This window comes from Phascolarctos cinereus, unplaced genomic scaffold, assembly GCF_003287225.1.
Source record: "Phascolarctos cinereus isolate Bilbo 61053 unplaced genomic scaffold, phaCin_HiC Scaffold_726;HRSCAF=1367, whole genome shotgun sequence".
NCBI classification, from domain to species: Eukaryota; Metazoa; Chordata; class Mammalia; order Diprotodontia; family Phascolarctidae; genus Phascolarctos; species Phascolarctos cinereus.
In genome coordinates this window covers 33,986,612-34,004,015 of record NW_027556098.1, presented here as the reverse complement: position 1 = coordinate 34,004,015, position 17,404 = coordinate 33,986,612, and the positions used below count along the sequence as shown (strand labels likewise).

The 17,404-nt window shown below is 39.4% G+C and overlaps 1 protein-coding gene across 11 annotated transcripts in view; it reads left to right on the top strand.

Annotated features, from left to right (window-relative positions):
• INPP4A (inositol polyphosphate-4-phosphatase type I A) overlaps positions 1–17,404 on the top strand; it is a 206,810-nt gene that overhangs the window by 56,062 nt on the left and 133,344 nt on the right. For all 11 annotated transcript variants that reach the window (XM_020992807.2, XM_078146368.1, XM_020992808.2 and 8 more), the window contains exon 2: positions 8,502–8,578. The gene's annotated coding sequence lies outside the window, so the exon portion shown is untranslated. The remainder of the gene's footprint in view (positions 1–8,501; positions 8,579–17,404) is intronic.

Sequence of the window (17,404 nt, the reverse complement as noted above, 5' to 3'; positions counted from 1 at the left end):
ACAGTGGTAGGGGAGGGGAATAGACCTTGCTTGGATAATTCTGTGTTTTCATCCTTTGATGCTTCTAGTTAAAAGTATTCCCCCAAACCTAGTTACTCCTGAGGATTTGTTTGAAAATAGCGCAGGGACGATCACATGCTGAATTTGTGGTGATGTGGCATCCAGCAATGTAAAATGATGCTTTTTTTGCCTTTTCCGAAATGCTAAATGTTTTATATCATTCAGGCAGCCATGTTAGAGAAAGAGATCCTCCCTTTCCGAGGAGCAGCTACATTGATCATTAAGGCAGAACAATATCCAGAGCTCCTTCTGGAATGTGGATTTTGCTTGGTGAATCTTTTGAGGTTCCTGATATGGCAGGAAATTCTTTAATTACTGCTAAGAACTTCTAATAATTTTGATAACTTCATAGCTGAAGTCTGTTGCTAGGAAGGCAGCTGCCCAAATGTGCTGCCATAGTATTGTCCTTAATATAGCCAGAGCACATCTGAGGGTACCTGGAGAGGTACTTTTGAATTTATTCTCTACAGACATGTGAAGTCCACCAATTAATACACTTATTGTTTACTTGTTGATTTAAAGGTCTAAAAAAAAAATAAGATAGCTAAGGAAATTGACCTTTTTAAAAAGTAAGACTAAGTCTGACATTTAATAAATGTTAAACTGGAAAAATAGTGGCAACAACATCATTTTATATTAAATACTTGGGACGTTTATGGCCCTAAATAGGCAACAAGAAGTATAAATTTCATAATCTTTGTCTAATTGTAAGAAATGTAATTATCGTTCTTGGCCTAACTGATCATTTTATTTCTTAAGTATTCTGAATTGGCACATTACAGGTGGAACAAAAAGCTGGCTTCTTAGTTCTACCTCATGGCCTTAGGGCATTAATGATTTGGATGTAGATTTGTAGTCTTTGATTTATACTTCACTTTGACATGAGTTTTTTTTCCCCCTTACATTGTAACCAAACTTTACTGTTTTTGAGAATAATGATGAAATAATTGAGCCAGCCATTTATTTTATTGCGTTGGCTTCATAAGGTTAAGGAGTTCCCTTGATGTGACAGCATCTATTATCAATGCAGATTGGCAACTCACCTGTAATTTATCATCTTAGAGAGGGCGGAGAGATCCCTGCGGACAGTGAGGTCACTCCATAGTGCATATGATACTGGGCCTGCGGTCAAGAAGACTCGTCTTCCTGAGTTCAAATCTGGCCTCAGACGTTTATTAGCTATGTGACCTTGGGCAAGTCACTTCACCTTGTTTGCCTCAGTTTCCTCATCTGTAAAACAAGCTGGAGAAAGAAATGCAAACCACTCCAGTATCTTTGCCAAGAAAACTCGAAATGGAATTGTGAAGAATTGGACATGACTGAAAATCTCCTATACTTGTGTCCTTGGCTGTTCCCCATGCCTACATTTATCTGCTTCCTCACTGCAGCCTTTTAGTTTCCCTAGCTTTCTTCAAGGGCGGCTAGGTGGCTCAGTGGATAGAGCACCAGCCCTGGAGTCAAGAGGACCTGAGATCAAATATGGCCTCAGACACTAGCTGTGTGACCTTGGGCAAGTCACTTCACCTTCTTTGCCTCAGTTTCCTCATCTGTAAAAAGAGCTGGAGAAAGAAATGCAAACCACTCCAGTATCTTTGTCAAGAATACCCCCAAATGGGGTCACAGAAAATCTAATAGGGCAGAACAATAACTTTCTTTTAAGACTTAGCTCAAATCCCCCATTCTGTAAGAGTCCTTACCTGACCAGCTCACTTACTCTACCCCCCCAACTCTAGCTGCTAATGTTTTCCTCCCTCAGATCACATGTCCTATATATATATCTGGTTTTTTGTTTTGTTTTGACTTATTATCTGCCTATTAAACTATAAGCATCTTGAGGGCAGGGAGTGTTGTTGCCTTTCTTTGTATCCCCAAGCACTTAGTACTGTGCCTGGAACACAGTAAGTGGTTAATAATTGCTTGTTTACTGATTGCTTGATTTTATGAACTTACAAGTGTATTGAGAAGAAAGGGGTTCTGATAAGGAAGCCATCCTGAGTTTGGTCCAACTTCCTAAAATTTACTATCCCCCTTTACTTGAGCAAGACACAAAATTGTTCTCTTCTGGTGGCATTATGGGGTCAGAGTCATAACTAGGAGTTCTGACACCAGTGGCAAGCTGATAACCCTCCACACTTTCCACCCTATCCCCCAACTCTTAGGAGGAAGGAGAGTGTACTGGAGGCCAGAAGGCATGCCCAGTGTCCTAGGTATAGCTCAGCCAGTGGTTTCTTGTCTACATGCATTCTGCAGTTATTTTAGTTTTAAAACAGGAACAATATTGTGATTTCTCAATATACTGAAATAGTGTTATGGTGTTTTTTTAAAGGTAAGGATTATGACAGGCAGCTAGGTGGTACAGTGGATAGTATGCCAGGCCTGGAGTCAGGAAGACCTACATTCAAATCTAGCTTCAGACACTTACTAGCTGTGTTACCCTGGGCAAGTCACTTAACCCTGTTTGCCTCAGTTTCCTCATCTCAATATATTCTTATTATCCATCCTATCATCCAGCACTAGTCTTGCTCTTCCTAGCCCACCATACTCCATGTCCTCATTCTGCCTTTTCATCGGCTGTCCCTCATGCCTGGGATCTTACCCTTCCCCACCTCTCCTTGCTGCCCTTGTGGCTTCCTCTAAGACTTGGCTCAAATACCACCTTCTTCAGCAGGCCTTTCCAGGCCTCCTTAACCTTCCTTCCCAATGTGCTCCATTTTAATGTTTTTTTTTAAGTAGCCACAACTTATATGTGAAAAAACACTAAATTAAGCAAATTCAAACTGACTGTATCACCGTTTTAAAAAAAATTTATCCTGTGATATTTAGTGTTAGTATACATACTATGAGACAAGGACAGGGGAAATTGAATTGTCACTTAATGTCGATTTAAATTAAATTGAATTGAAGTTGAAATTGAAATAATTTTATTAATCAGTTTGCTTACAAAACACTTGACTTCAATGCAAAGTTTTTGTTGTCTTTACATATCATTGTAGAAGTATCTTCCACATTATGATAGTTACATTGTCTAAATGGACACATTTAAACAAATAGACATTACCCTGCTTCTATACTAATGTATCTATCTAGTGTGTATGTAACTTTTTGCATTGTTTCCCCTGTTACCATATGGTAACCTCACATGGTAATGGGGGATATCTTTCTTTGTATCCCCAGCACTTAGCACAGTGTTTGGTACAGTAAATGGTTATTAAGTGACTGCTTCTGTGATCCTTTCCAACTCTAATCTGTAATCTTCTGGTGGTCTTCTACTTTGTTTCCAAGTTTTTGATACTGCAAAAAAACCACTTTGTAATTTTCCAAGTGCTGTCTAGCCCACTGACTTCTTCCTGCTCAATTCTGGGCCCAATTCTTCCCCACCCCCCAACCCCCTCTACAGAGCCTGTATTTATTATTGTTATCACTTGTTGTTACTAGTTAAGAAATGGAGAGAAGGAACATAAGGTTGTGGATGGAAGCTTTCTTTTTTTCTTTCTTTTTTTTGGCTAGGCAGTGGGGTTAAGTGACTTGCCCGGGGTCACTCAGCTAGTAATGTTTTGTCTCTGAGGCTGAATTTGAACTCAGGTCCTCCTGAATCCAGGGCCAGCGCTCTATCCATTGTACCACCTAGCTGCCCAAGGTTTAGGTCTCTCAGGGGCCCATAATTTTCAATGTACAGGAGTCATGCTATTAGAACACACAAAGAGGAGTTAGACCTTCATCCCTTTCTCTCAGCACTGCTGTCTTGCTGACAATATTAACGGGCCCAGAAAAGAATGCTAGATGAGCAAGATGATTGGTCTTGATGACTCAAGTAGGCGAGAATATCTTGGGCATCCGAGAAGATAAAGCTCTGTGAATGCCTGAGCAACACTGAATTCTACTAAATCCTTGGAGTCTGCTCTCTTATTAACCTATGGAATAGGCTTTGAGCCAGGTCTTAAAGGGTGGCTGGGACAGTGAGGATGGCGTTAAGGAGGATGAGGTTAGGAGGGAGAAAGTTTTGTGAAACCTTGTGATGAAGAAGGTAGAGGAAGGAAAGTAGGAGGTATGTTCGGGGAATGAACAAATAAATTAGTTTAGCTGGATCTTAGGGTTTGTGAAGGGAGGACATAGGAAATAAGATTGAAAAGGTAGATAGAGCCATATTGCAGAGGGCCTTAAATGGCAGATTAAGTACTTTGGACTTCATCAGGTAGGCATTTGGGAGCCATCAAAAGTTTTTGAGTATGGGTAAGACAGGATTTTTGGAAAATTATCCTGACAGTAGCATGTAGGATGTATTGGAGTGGAGAAAGACTAAGGGAAGGGGAATCAGTTAGACTATTTCAGGAGCCTATGCATGTGGTGATGAGGATCTGAATTTCCATGGTGACAGTGGCAGATGGAAAGAAGGGAATGGGTATGAGTGATTCTGAAAGAAAAATTGATAGGAAAGCACCCTGTCTAATCAAGAGCCCCTGTGTTCAAGCCCCTGTTCTACCATTTACTATCTTTGTGGCACTAGGCAGATCACTAAACCTTTCTGAGCTTCACTTACCTCCTTTATAAAAAAAATAGTTAAGAACCTCTTGACCTGATGACCTCTAAGGTTATCTGAGTTCTAAATCTCTGATCCTATGTATGGGTTACCACAAAAGACTCCATAGAGGAAGAAAAAATAGTACCAAGCTTTGAAAATAGTCGTCACAAACTGAGACAGTCTTTATGTGGTTAGAACGAGAAGGGCTCTTAGCTCATGTGATGTCTTGACAGCTGTGACTGCACAAGACAATTTCCATGTGTTTGTCTTTGAAGTTAACCATTTTTAGCTGGGGAGACAAGGATTAAGGGTGTTGTACTGAGAGTCAGATGGAAATTTCTACCATAGGCTTTTCTAATTAGCTTGAGTGTATCTAAGTTTCCTAAAGGAAACAACTAAATGATTAGATAACCAGTTGAATAAGGCAAATTGTGTTCTGGGAAGGTGTCAGATTTTTCTTACTGGAGGATTGGGATACTTTGAAAGAACCATATTAACTTGCCTTATTGGTCTCTTGCCAGCATGTCTTCCTTCTTCTCTTGGTCATTTTTAAGTTGGGGCTTACTACCAAACCTTTTTTGAAATTTCCAAGAAACTTTGATTAGAGATTCAGATTGTTTTAGAGCATCCTGGAAAGAGTTCTAGATCATTTATACCATTCATTTTATTGAAAGAATTTGGGATTGAGTGAAAGTGGATGAGAATAGTGTGCTTTAATCTAGCCATTACATTTTGTCTCAGGTTTCATCCCTCAATATTAGAAGAATTCATGGGTTTTTGTTTTTCCCAAGAAGCTTGTTTATGATTTGTGGGCTTTTAATGTTATATCACTAGTTTTTATATCAGAATTATAAATAAGCTTTTGGCTTTTGTCTAGAAGAAACAAAATACTTACTGCAAGTTCTTAAAAATAAAGTAGAAGGGCCAAGGAGGGGTCCAGGGTCAGGCTCTGATGCTTTTGGCAGTGACAGGGCCAGAGAGGGCCAGGGTCCAAGACTAGGCAGAGTCTCCACATTCTTGCTCCTTTCCCCCCAGGTCTTGAGTGCAAGGAAGGACCCAGGATGCAGGCTCTACATCTCTCAGCAGTCCCAGGGCCAGAGAGGGAAAGCAATGAGTCTGTAATTCTTCACACTGGGAAAAACTTTAAAATCCATTTATCCTGTTGTAAATGCAAACCAGTGAATTGAAACAAATTGCCTTAAAAGGAAAGGGAGAGAAAAAGCTTTGTGTACTTGTGGGTGATTCTTGGAAGGTTCCTAGAAAATGGGCCTGTTCAATCCACAGATTCTGTGATTAGGTGGCAGGTTTTGTAAGCTTTTGAGTATTGAACACTTAAAAAGATAAAAAAAAACCCTGTTTTGTAGAGCTCACTGCTTTGGAAACCTCACTTACCCAGGTACCACTAAGAACCAAGAAATAAGAAAAAAAAAGTCTTTCAAAAAGTCCAAGTAAATGTCATTACATTCATGCATTAAAACTTATATGCTTTAGTCATAGGAAAAACTCTTCCATAGATTCTCGCTGAGGGCCTCTTTCTTCTCATTTTTAACACAATGCTAATCATGACTATTTAATGTCCAAGCTTCCAGAGAAGCTGTAGGCTGCTAGCCATAGGCATACTGATTGTGATAAGAAATGTCTGTCATTGAAAGATAAAGCAGAAAAGCTGTTTAAAAAAAAAAAGAATTCAAAAAGCAGAGCTGTCTGGGACTATTTAGTGTTGGGGCTAATTGTTGTGAGGTATCTAGTCTTGGGTCTAGTTTAGGCCTACTGAAAGTTGTCATCTTCTCCATTTCTTGGAGTAGACCCAGGGAAGCTTTGTCTTCTTCTTCAAGGTTCTAAGATTTTACTGCTTTAAAAAGTTTTTTGATGGCTAAACTCCCACTTTAGGGTCTAAGCTTTCTGAACCTTCTTGGCCTCATGGTTGCCTTAGCTCCTTGGATTCAGAAAGCTTAAACATCTAAATTCTACTCTCCATCCCCAAATCCTGTTACTGTCTCCTGACCCTCAGTCCTCATACCTGTTTCCTTCAAAATCTTCTCTCTACTCCCTACAAACTGTAAGAGAGAGTTTTCTCTTATTCATTTTCAAGTGAAAAGGATATATACAAATTCCATTTTTTTGTTGTTTTTTTTTTTAATATGAGGCAGCTGGGGTTAAGTGACTTGCCCAGAGTCACACAGCTAGTGTTATGTGTCTGAGGCCGGATTTGAACTCAGGTCCTCCTGACTCCAGGGCCGGCACTCTATTCACTGTGCCACCTAGCTGCCCCTATATACAAATTCTGAAAGCACATACAAGGGTAAGGCAGTTTAGAAATAGATAAGAAATCTACCCCAGACAGAGATAAAGGGGTTCCTAAGGTTTCTAACCTAATCCTTAACTAAAGTTTCACAGGCCTAGGATCACCCATGATCACATGATATCCATTTCCTTAATGGATATGAAAATAGAGTATGTAGTCCCAGAATACCTCTAATTTGGGTAATGCCTCCCAAAACATCGCTGGATTAATCTCACTAGTTCATTCTTCTAGTCACAGGCTCACAACCTCAACTAATCATGGTAGACCTCCTGATTGAATGCTAACTTGGTTGGTATTCTGCCCACATTAAGACATAATCAGTTAGGCTAAGTTTTTCTACCCTTCACTAAGAAACTAACAAGAATATGATATGGTTGGGGTGCTGGTAACCCCAAAATGTCAGGGTACAGAGGTATCTGCCTGGAAAGAATTCAAGCACTCAAACTGTCTTCCAGTTAAAGTAGCAAGGTTTATTAACTGCCAATAGTGCGGGCTAGATTCCTAATAATCTGCAATTTGATGGGGGTGAGGTTGATACTTATATACAGAAAGAGACAGTGAGAATATCTTGATGAGATTAAGGAGTATTAAGTAGCCTAGGGTGGGTCAGGTGAGACAGTGAAAGGAGTTAAGTCATCTGGGGTGGGCTGAAAGCCACTGTGAAAGGACTGTTGGGCATCTAGGTAGGCTGAGATGGGCCAGATGCCTTGGGTGAGCCGCCAATAACCTGGGCTGCTGAAATGTCTGGGAAAATTCAGGGACTGGGTTGTTTTCAAAGACAGGGTCTTTTCCTTTTAGGGGTTTAGGTCCCATCACCCAGGGTAAATTGAATAATGTTCACATCACCTGAAATAAAAATGACTCCAGTAGACTTGTAGTTTGCTCACTCTCCCAGTTAACAGGCCTCCCTTTCTTTACAAGGCCCTTGGGACATCACTTTATTATAGTAAGGTGCAGTAATTACTGTTCCTCAAAACAAATTTGAGTAATCAAGAAAATATTTAATTATATTTTGGTTTAAGAAAGTAGGAAAGTGTGTAATGCCAAAATATGCGTGTGGGGGGTGGGATTGGGAGTAGGGGGTGGATGGTGAGGTTATTTAAAAGAACAGGCCTTCAGCTATCCAGAAAACTTAGCAGTTAAGAGACACTTGCCCTAGGCTTATGGACAGCTGAGTTCTTACTACAATGACATTCTATTTCAGTGTAATGATTCTTAGGTAAGTCACTGCGGGGTTCACTGCAAAGCAACTATTTCCTTTACCATTTTATGTGGGAAGAAAGAAAGGAAGGGTTGTTACCATATTACTTATTCTGGCAGTATTTCAGTGTTATTATCAAAACCTGATTCACCCTGTTTGTAAAGGGTAGATTCAGAATCCCAATTCCTGGGAAATAGATCAAGTGATCTTAGGATCTGTTTTTTAAAAAACAAAACAAAGGTCTTCCTATAGTATTGATACTCTCATTCTTTAATTCAGAAGCAATCACTGGGTTGAAAATGTCACCTCCTAAGTGCCACTGCAAGTTTATTTTTAGTCTCTTTGAGGGAAGATTTCACTGAAAATCCACCCTGGATCTGCAGGTCTATAATAACCGACTCATTTCTCATTGACAGGAAACATCAGTACTCCCTGAGGGCTGTTGTCATTCAACCCTGGTGATGCCTCCCGTGTGACCTGAAGGATCGAGGCTGTGAGTACAGTTGGGCTTCCTCTTGCATTATCTGGTGCACCATCATCACTCCTTTATCAAGATCTGATAAACCAAGTTTGTTACAGCCCCTGCATGTTCCCTGAGTTTTCAGTTTTACAGTGACACCTGAAAGGCCTTCCTCCTCAGAAGATTTGTCCCTGCAGGCAACAAGCTCTCCATGCTATAGTTTTTCCTTTCACTGTGGAGGCATGAGGAGCAGGTTCATTCAGTTTGACATCTCTTTTGGGGAGCTGCGTCAAGTTGGTGGCAGTCTAAAAAAGAGCTGGACTTGAAAACAGGAATATCCTGATTCAAACCCAGTCTCAGACACTAATTAAGTTGTTCTTGGACTCTGAGCTAGTCCCTTAATCTCTTTGGGCCTCAATTTTCTCATTTGTAAAGTGAAGGGATTAGAGTAGATGGCCTCTAAGGTCTTCTTCAAATTTGAGCCTATGTTTTATCCTAACAGTTGTATGATGGTGAGGAGGAAATTACTTAAGATGTCATTGACTACCTTGGTAAGCAAGTAGTGAATTATAAAAAAGTTAGTAGTGGTATTTAAAGATTTTATTTGGGACTTATTCCTAATTTTGTTTATTTGATTATTGATTTTAATTTTTTTAACATGAAAAAAATTATTGGTATATATGAGTGTGTGTATGTGGATGTATTTACACACAAAAATGTATGTATAAGAAAATTCAGCTTTGTTTCTTTTCATTGGATTAGATTATAAATAAAGTCACTTTATCTAAAGAATTGCAAAGAGTTACAAACTATTAACAACTGTATTGAAAAGAAAGAAGAATTCAAACTATTAGCAGCTATTTGAAAAATACCCAGATCATTAAAAGTAAAAGAAACACAAATCAGATTTCACCTCATCCTGAGCAAATTGGCAGAGATGACGCAAGAAGGGAATAGTCAATTTTGAAAAGATTGTTGTTTGCTGGCTAATGCACTTTTGGTGAAGCTGTGAATTGGTCCAGGCATTCTGGAAAGATATTTAGAATTATGCTAAAAAAAAAAAGGAACTAAAATGACTAAAACATCCATACTCTTAAACTTAGAGATTCTACTGCTAGGTGTATACCCTAAGGATGTCAATGACATATGTATCAAAATATTTATAGTAGCAGTTTTTGTGATGGCAAAGAACCAGAAATAAAATAAGTGTCTATCAACTGGAGAATAGCTAAACAAATTGTGGTGCATGAATTTAATGAAATGTTATTGTGCCCTAAGAAAAGATAAATATGAAGAATACAGAGACATAGGGAAACTTTTATGAACTAATGGAAAGTAAAGTAATTAGAATGAGGAGAACAATGTATACAATGACTACAACAGCATAAATGGAAAGAACAGTAATGAAACAATTGAAACTGAATGATCTGAAATTATAGAAACAAGCTTGTCCCCAAAGAAGTATCGAATCCCAATTTATTACAGAATCTGATCTTAGAAAGAGACAAATGAAATTAGGGTACATGTGTCCATGGTTTAATTTCTCTCAGTCTGGCTTGACATGCATTGCATGGGAGTTCAGTCCAAAACTGGGCCCCCCTAAGGGGGCCAATTCAGAACTGACTCAATTTGGGATTTGGGGATACAGGATTATATGCCCTTTGAAGAGTAGGTGGTCTCAAGGAATGCCAATCTACTCTGATTGGTCAAAACACTGGGAGGTGGGTTATATTAAAATGAGTGTTGAGTAAGTGACTTAGGTCACTTAATCTAGGTCAATAGGGGCTGTATCATTCACCATCTGGACTGAGGAAATACCACCCCCAGTTTTGGGGCTATCTATCTAGGCAGAAGAAATCTGTCTCCACCCAAGCCTGAGTAGGATAAAAATCAATTCAGGCCTGGGTTGGAGTTTGACTAGGATAAGAAGATTCAATGCAATCTCATTATCAGTAATGTCCTTCTGAAGAACTTTGGAACAGAAGAGGAGCTGGGAGCTTTGAGTCTCTAAGACATAGATTACTAAGAGAAATCATTTTTCACAGAATAGATATGAGTAGGTACTTCTTGATTCTACTTGGCGCTATTCTGAGATGCTAATAATATGGTCAGACTTTTCAGCATGTTCACTCATTTTGCTCAACTGCTTTTTTTCCTTTTTATTATTTGTTATAAAGGATGATTCTCTGAGATAGAGGAGAGGGTGATTCTTTCCTCATCTGTAAAATGAGGTTGATAAATACTTGTATCATCTACTACCGCAAAGGGATGTTGTGAGAAAAGTGTTTTGTAAACCCATGGTTTTATATTAAAGGAGAGCTCCAGGGATAGGAATGCACTTGGAAATGTAGGTATATATTATAAATATACATATATGTCCATCCATAAATATACATCCATATAAAAATAAAATATATCAATAAAATCTATTTTCAAAAATAAATGTATCATAATGAATTAGGACTGAATGCTCGTAGCTAGCATTTACATAGTGCTTTAAAGGAGTTGTGTCAAACAAATTGCCCATGGGCCACATGCAGCCTACAACACTCCCCAATATGGCTGAATGCTTTTAATTTCGCAAACATTTTTTATACTTCTATTACGTAGGTCTGTGATAGGAACTAAGGCAGATATAAACATTTCCTTGCCCTCATAAAACTTAGAATCAAATCTGAGCCCAAGTACACAAATAATGGGATGTCTATTGTTAATTAATATCTAAGTATAGAAGAGAGGGGTATGTTATATCTTTACCAATTTGAGAAATAGAGAAATCTGGGGTAGACATTCAGTAGTCTGAAGGGAAGTGATTATATTCCAGGCGTAGGGAAAAGTGTATAAGCAAAGAAACAGAGATGGGAACGTGCAGGTCTGTTTAGAGAACAGTTAAGTCCAGTCTTGCTGGGACATAAGAATTCATGGAAGGGAGTAATTTGAGAGAAGGTTGGAAAAGTAGGATGATACCAGGTTTTGGAGGCTTTGAATGTCAGGACAAGGAGTTTGAATGGTACTGTGTAGGTGGTAGGGAGTCACTGAATGTTTTTTAGCACAGTATGTATATGACCAGGTCTATGCATAAGAAGGAAAGGTCTGTGGATAAGAAAAAACTTTCTTCATGGAGGTCTTTCTAAGCAGGCTTCCCATCTCTGGAAGGGGTAATATTGTCCATCCTGGGAGATGACTTAAAGAATTTTGAAGGCTGCCGTAGTGGCTGAGCTGCTGTTATTTCCCTCCTCATTAGCTCCCGTTCATTGAACCAGCTCTGTGGCATGTGCAAGGTAGTGCAACACTGTGGAAGATTTCTTCTTTAGGCATGAAAGCATTTTAGCACTGCCCTCACTTTTCTGTAGTAGAGGGGAGTAAGTATCAGTGGCCAGTCAGTGGGAGATATTTGTGCCCTTCTCCTACCCTTCCTCCACAACCACTTACTGATCTTATAAGCTGATGTCACCAATTAATTCTTGATTCTGAGGCTTGGTTTCAGGAGGATTTCCCCCATCCACCCTACCTCAACCCTTGCTTTCTGGATTTGGGTCAACCCCTCTCTAGAACCAGTTTCATTTCAGTTCTCTTGTCCTTCACAAAGAGGGACAGCTAAGTTTCTTAGAGGAGAGTGCTGAATTTGGAATCAGCAAAGACCCAAGTTCGAATCTTCCCTCAGAGGTATACTGGCTGTGTGACCTTGTCACTAAACCTTTCTCAGCTTCAGTTTCCTCATCTATAAAATGAGGATGATAATCATTGCACCCACCTGCCAAAATTGAACAAGGATCAGATGAGATGCCACATGTAAAATGCTTCATAAATCTTTTTTTTTCTTTTGCCTAGGCAATGGGGTTAAGTGATTTGCCCAGGGTCACACAGCTAGTAAGTATTATGTGTCTGAGGTCAGATTTGAACTAAGGTCCTCCTGAATCCAGGGCTGGTGCTCTATCCACTGTGCCATCTAGCTGCCCCAATGCTTTGTAAATCTTGAAGCAGTGGTGTCCAACTCAAGTAGAAACAGAGGCAATTAAACCATACATGAGGATCCCTTGTGGAATATTGACTTAGAAAACTACATATCAACATCATCTGTGTTTTATTATATTTTCATTTATTTTGTTAAATATATACCAATTGCATTTTAATCAGATTTAGGCCATATTGGGGAGTGTTGTGGGCTGCATGTGGCCCGTGGGCAATGTGTTTGACACAACTCCTTTAAAGCACTATGTAAATGCTAGCTACGAGAAATACTGATAGTAATAACAACGGTTATTATTATAGATAACATGTAGTGCTTTTTGTTTGCAAAATTCTTTATATATATTATCTCACATGTTCTTCGTGTTGTTATTATTGTTGTTGTTATCAGCGGCTTCCTTTTGCCTACTACTCCTTTGGCTGGCATTCAAGAACCCCTTTAGTGATCTGAGTAGTCTGGGTCTTCTAAATCACTGGAGATAATTGTCTCCATTGTGGAAAGTTAAAAAAAATACAATATGTCTTTTTGTTGACATTAATTGGTGGCTTTGTTTGCTTTCTCAGGAGAGAGGCCAAGAGACTCAAGTGGCATTTATGGAAGGACTATTCTTCATGAATTGAAAAGCAGAGGGATGCAGTAGAAAAAATGCTAGACTTAGAGTCAGGAGATATGGGTTCAAGAATAACCTGTTTCCTTTTCTGTAAAGTCAGGGCATTAGATCAGATGATTTTCAAGGTCCTTTCTAGCACCACGTGCATGTATTTCTATAATCTGTGGGGAAACGAACACATTCTTGATGCTGCTTTTAGTCCTATATCCTATTAATTTGTGATCTTACTCTTTTATACATACTGAATTTACTTCTTACCTTGAAAAATTACTTGTAAGGCAGGGTGATAGCTTTTAATTTCTAATAATATAAATACACAAACTATATTTTATTGAATTTGTTGTGCCTACACAAAAGTTCATTGAACTGAATTAAATAAAAAGTTGTTGCTGGAGGGAAAGAGTCCTTTCTGTTTACGTTTTATTTGTTAATACCAATGTTAATACCAGTTTGTTGTTAATACCAATATTGTGTCTGATTCTTCGTGACCCCATTTTGGGCGTTCTTGGCAAAGATGCTGGAATGTTTTGCCATTTCCTTCTCTAGGTCATTTTACAGATGAGGAAACTGAGACAAACAGGGATAAATGAGTTGCCCAGGGTCACACAGGTATTAAGTGTCTGAGGCCAGATTTGAACTTAGGTCTTCTTGACTCCAGGGCACCTAGCTGTCCATTAATGCTGATAGTAGCTCTCATTTGCCGTAGTGCTTTTAGGTTTACAAAGAACTTTGTTCACAACAGCTCTTTGAGGTGAGTGATCCAAGTATGATCTACTTTGTGCAGAGGAAGAATCACTCTCAGAGAGATTAATTAATCAGAGAGATTCCTGTGATTAATTAGCATTATGTTTGCTCATTAACATTTAGAGTTGGGAGGGGTCGTGGAGATGGTCTGCTCTGGTGGTGTCAAACTCAAATAGAAACTGATCCATTCAGGTTGCATATTAACTTAGAAAGCAACAAATTAACATTATATTTTATTGTATTTTTATTTATTTTGTTAAACTCTTCCCAGTTACATATTGATCTGGTTCCTCCTGAGTGTTGGGGGCCACATTTGGCCAGTTTGACATTTCTGTTGTAGTCTGCACTTTTACTTTATAGATGAGAAACTGAACCATGAAGAGGACAGTTACTTACCTAAGGTCATACTTAGTGAAAAAACACCCTCTTCTATTTTATTACTTGTTGGAAATTAAGAAGTCCCATAGCTAGTCCTTGATTTCTTAGTGGAGACATTGATACTTGCTGGGAGCCATCCTTCCTTGCTTCCTTCCTTCCTTTCTTACAATCATGGTTAAGTGACTTTCCCAGGATCGCACAGCTAGTAATGTCCAAGGCCAGATTTGAAATCAGGTCCTCCTTACTCCAGGGGTGGTGCTCTATCCACTTCACTGACAACTGCCCCCGGGGGCTGTATTTCATAAGTCTGAGTGTTCTTTCTACTTATTCTGCGTAATTTTGTCTGTTTCTTTCCATAAATCCTCTAGAGAGGACACACCCCAAATGACCAAGAGCTTCCTGTCATTTTTTCATTGTTTGAAGGGTATGCTAGTGTATCACTCAAGTTATTGTCTCATTCTAACTCCGTGAATGGCCCACCTCCATTTCTGATCATGCCATGTGTGTCCTCACTGTCTGTTATGCCACTTCTTATGAGTAAGTCATCATTGGTAACATGCTGTAGCTACTTAGACACATCAGGTGTCTTATAATTGCTTTTTGCAGTGACTTGTGACTCAGATTCTTCAAAGATTGTGCTGGTCCTTGATTGCCAGCCATATCACATCACCTTGATATTAAAGAGCTGGAGTTCTGTGACAACAAACAATTAAGGATCACTGAAAGTGTTTTTCAGTTTACCATTCCAGTTCATGACAGAATTCTAGCTTATTGTCTCTGCAGTACCTGCCCAAGATGTGCGTATTTTTTAGTGTTACAAACACTAAAAAATTATATAGGATTGCAGATGAATCAATCTTATTCTAGATACATTTTCTCTCAATATTTTATTGTAAAAGCTTGTTTTCTCCCTTCCTTTCATCCTTTCTCTCTTAGTCCTCCCTCTTTATCCCTAAATTTTTATCTCTCTTCTCTCTCCCTCCTTTTTCTTTGTCATCTCACGTGTTCTTCATGTTGTTATAGTTGTTGTCTCTCTCTCCCTCTCCCTCTTCTATGCCACTTCTCCCCCCACCCCCCATTCCAAGTAAGCAGAGGTCCGTGGGTGTCTAGGTATAGAGTGTGGCTGAGTTTGGTTGGAATGTTAGCGTATATGGAAGGGGGGAATGTTAGGCAAATAAAAGCCAGATTGTATTAACAAATACCCAGTAAATGGTTGGTGTTGGAGGAAGTTATAGGTGCTGTGTGATACACATGCATTGCTGAACCTCTTGTCTATTTAACCACACACCAGTGTTACTGCTATATTTGATTCCACTGAGTAGTTGGGAATGCAAAATCCTAGACAAAACCAGTTTTTTAAAGGAGAGGACAGCAAAATTCTGGCCACATATATGTTAGTGCCATCCCATTAAAGTTGAAAGCTACACTCCTCCTTTCCTTCAAAAATTGATAAAATTTCTTTTCAAGAAATATACTTTTGTGTGTGTGTGGTGAGAGGCAGTCGGGGTTAAGTGACTTGTCCAGGGTCACCCGTCTGCTGAGTGTCTGAGGCTGGTGCTCTATCCACTTTGCCACCCAGCTGCCGCCAAGGAATATACTTTTGAGTTGATTTGTTTGGGTGCTTGAGAAGGAAGAAGGGAAAGGAATAAGCATTTATATAGCACTCTCTTGGTGCCAGGCACTGTGCTAAGCATTTTTGCAAATATCCTCTCCTTTGATCCTCCCAACCACCCTGATGGGTAGATGCTATTATTACTCTAATTTTACAGATAATGTGACTTGCCCAGGGTCACACAACTAGTACATGTCTGAGGCTGGATCTGAATTCATCTTCCTGTCTGCAGGCCCAACACTCTATCCAACTACCTCTACTTTAATACTTCCTTGGGAAGTGTTACAAACACTAAAAAATTATATAGGATTGCAGATGAATCAATCTTATTCTAGATACATTTTCTCTCAATATTTTATTGTAAAAGCTTGTTTCAGAGACTGTTTTTCCTCTAACTCCTTCAGATCTATTTGTGGAATACCCCATCAGCAGCTAACAACTAAGGTGGTGGTTTCTTCACCTGCCATTAGGTATAGAGAGCTGTGAAAGGATGTGTAGAGGCAAGTGAAAGTGAGCTGGATATCTATTTCATAGACTTGTTTCCTTCGCAAACATCCAGTGGATTATAAATGGCAGCCTGGTGAGGTGATAGGGTAGTAGGTTAAGAGTCAGGTCCCTGGGTTCTGTCCTAGCTCTTTCACTACTTTAATCTGTGATCCTGGGTGAGTCAGGCACAGTGTACACTGGCACTTAATAAATATTTGGATTAATTGCATGAAATCACCTCCCTGGGCCTCAGTTTTCTTCTTCTTAAAATGAGAAGGTTAGACTCTAAAATTCTCACGTCACACAAATTGTAGGTTAGGAATAGTTTGTTACCTATCCCCCCCAGAGGTGGTGGGTGGATCTTTTTTCATTTCATAATTAGCCACTGCCTCTTTCTACCTCACTCTACCATATTAGCAGAGTTTGAGCCCTTTATCCCACCCCCTTTTAGTTGTCGTGGTGTAGAGTCTTTTTCCTGGCTCACACATTTTATATGTGATATCTCAGAATTTTTTCAGCATGTTGAGCCAGACAATCTGATGAATGTAGACAACTTTGGAATTAACTCCATAAAAGGCCAAACTACGGAAACACTAGTGCATAGGCTTTCTCATGATTTTTTTTCCTGGCATATACAGGACAGGACAGCTAAAAACAACCTTGGAATCGGTGTCAGAACCTCCTATATTTGGGTCTCTCTGTAGCCTTTCATGGACAAAGAGGAAAGCTGTCCTTTTGGAGATGGAGTTTTCCCAGCAAAAGTCAAGTTAAGTTAAGACCTGAAAGGACTATGCCTAGGGCCAAGAGTCACATCACACATCTCAATCTGAGTGTTTAGTAAGCCTGGGGCCACCAGAGATCTGAAAGTATTGTACCTCCCTCTCTTAATTGCAGAGATAGGGAACTGGGGGGGTGGAGTGATAGAATATTTCATATACTTTCAAAAGTGGTCCTGTGGGTTTGTTTAGCTGGACTATTTTTTTCTTTAAAAAAGCAAAACTGGGGCAGGTAGATGGCATAGTGAGTGGAGCACCAGCTCTGGAGTCAGGAGAACTTGAG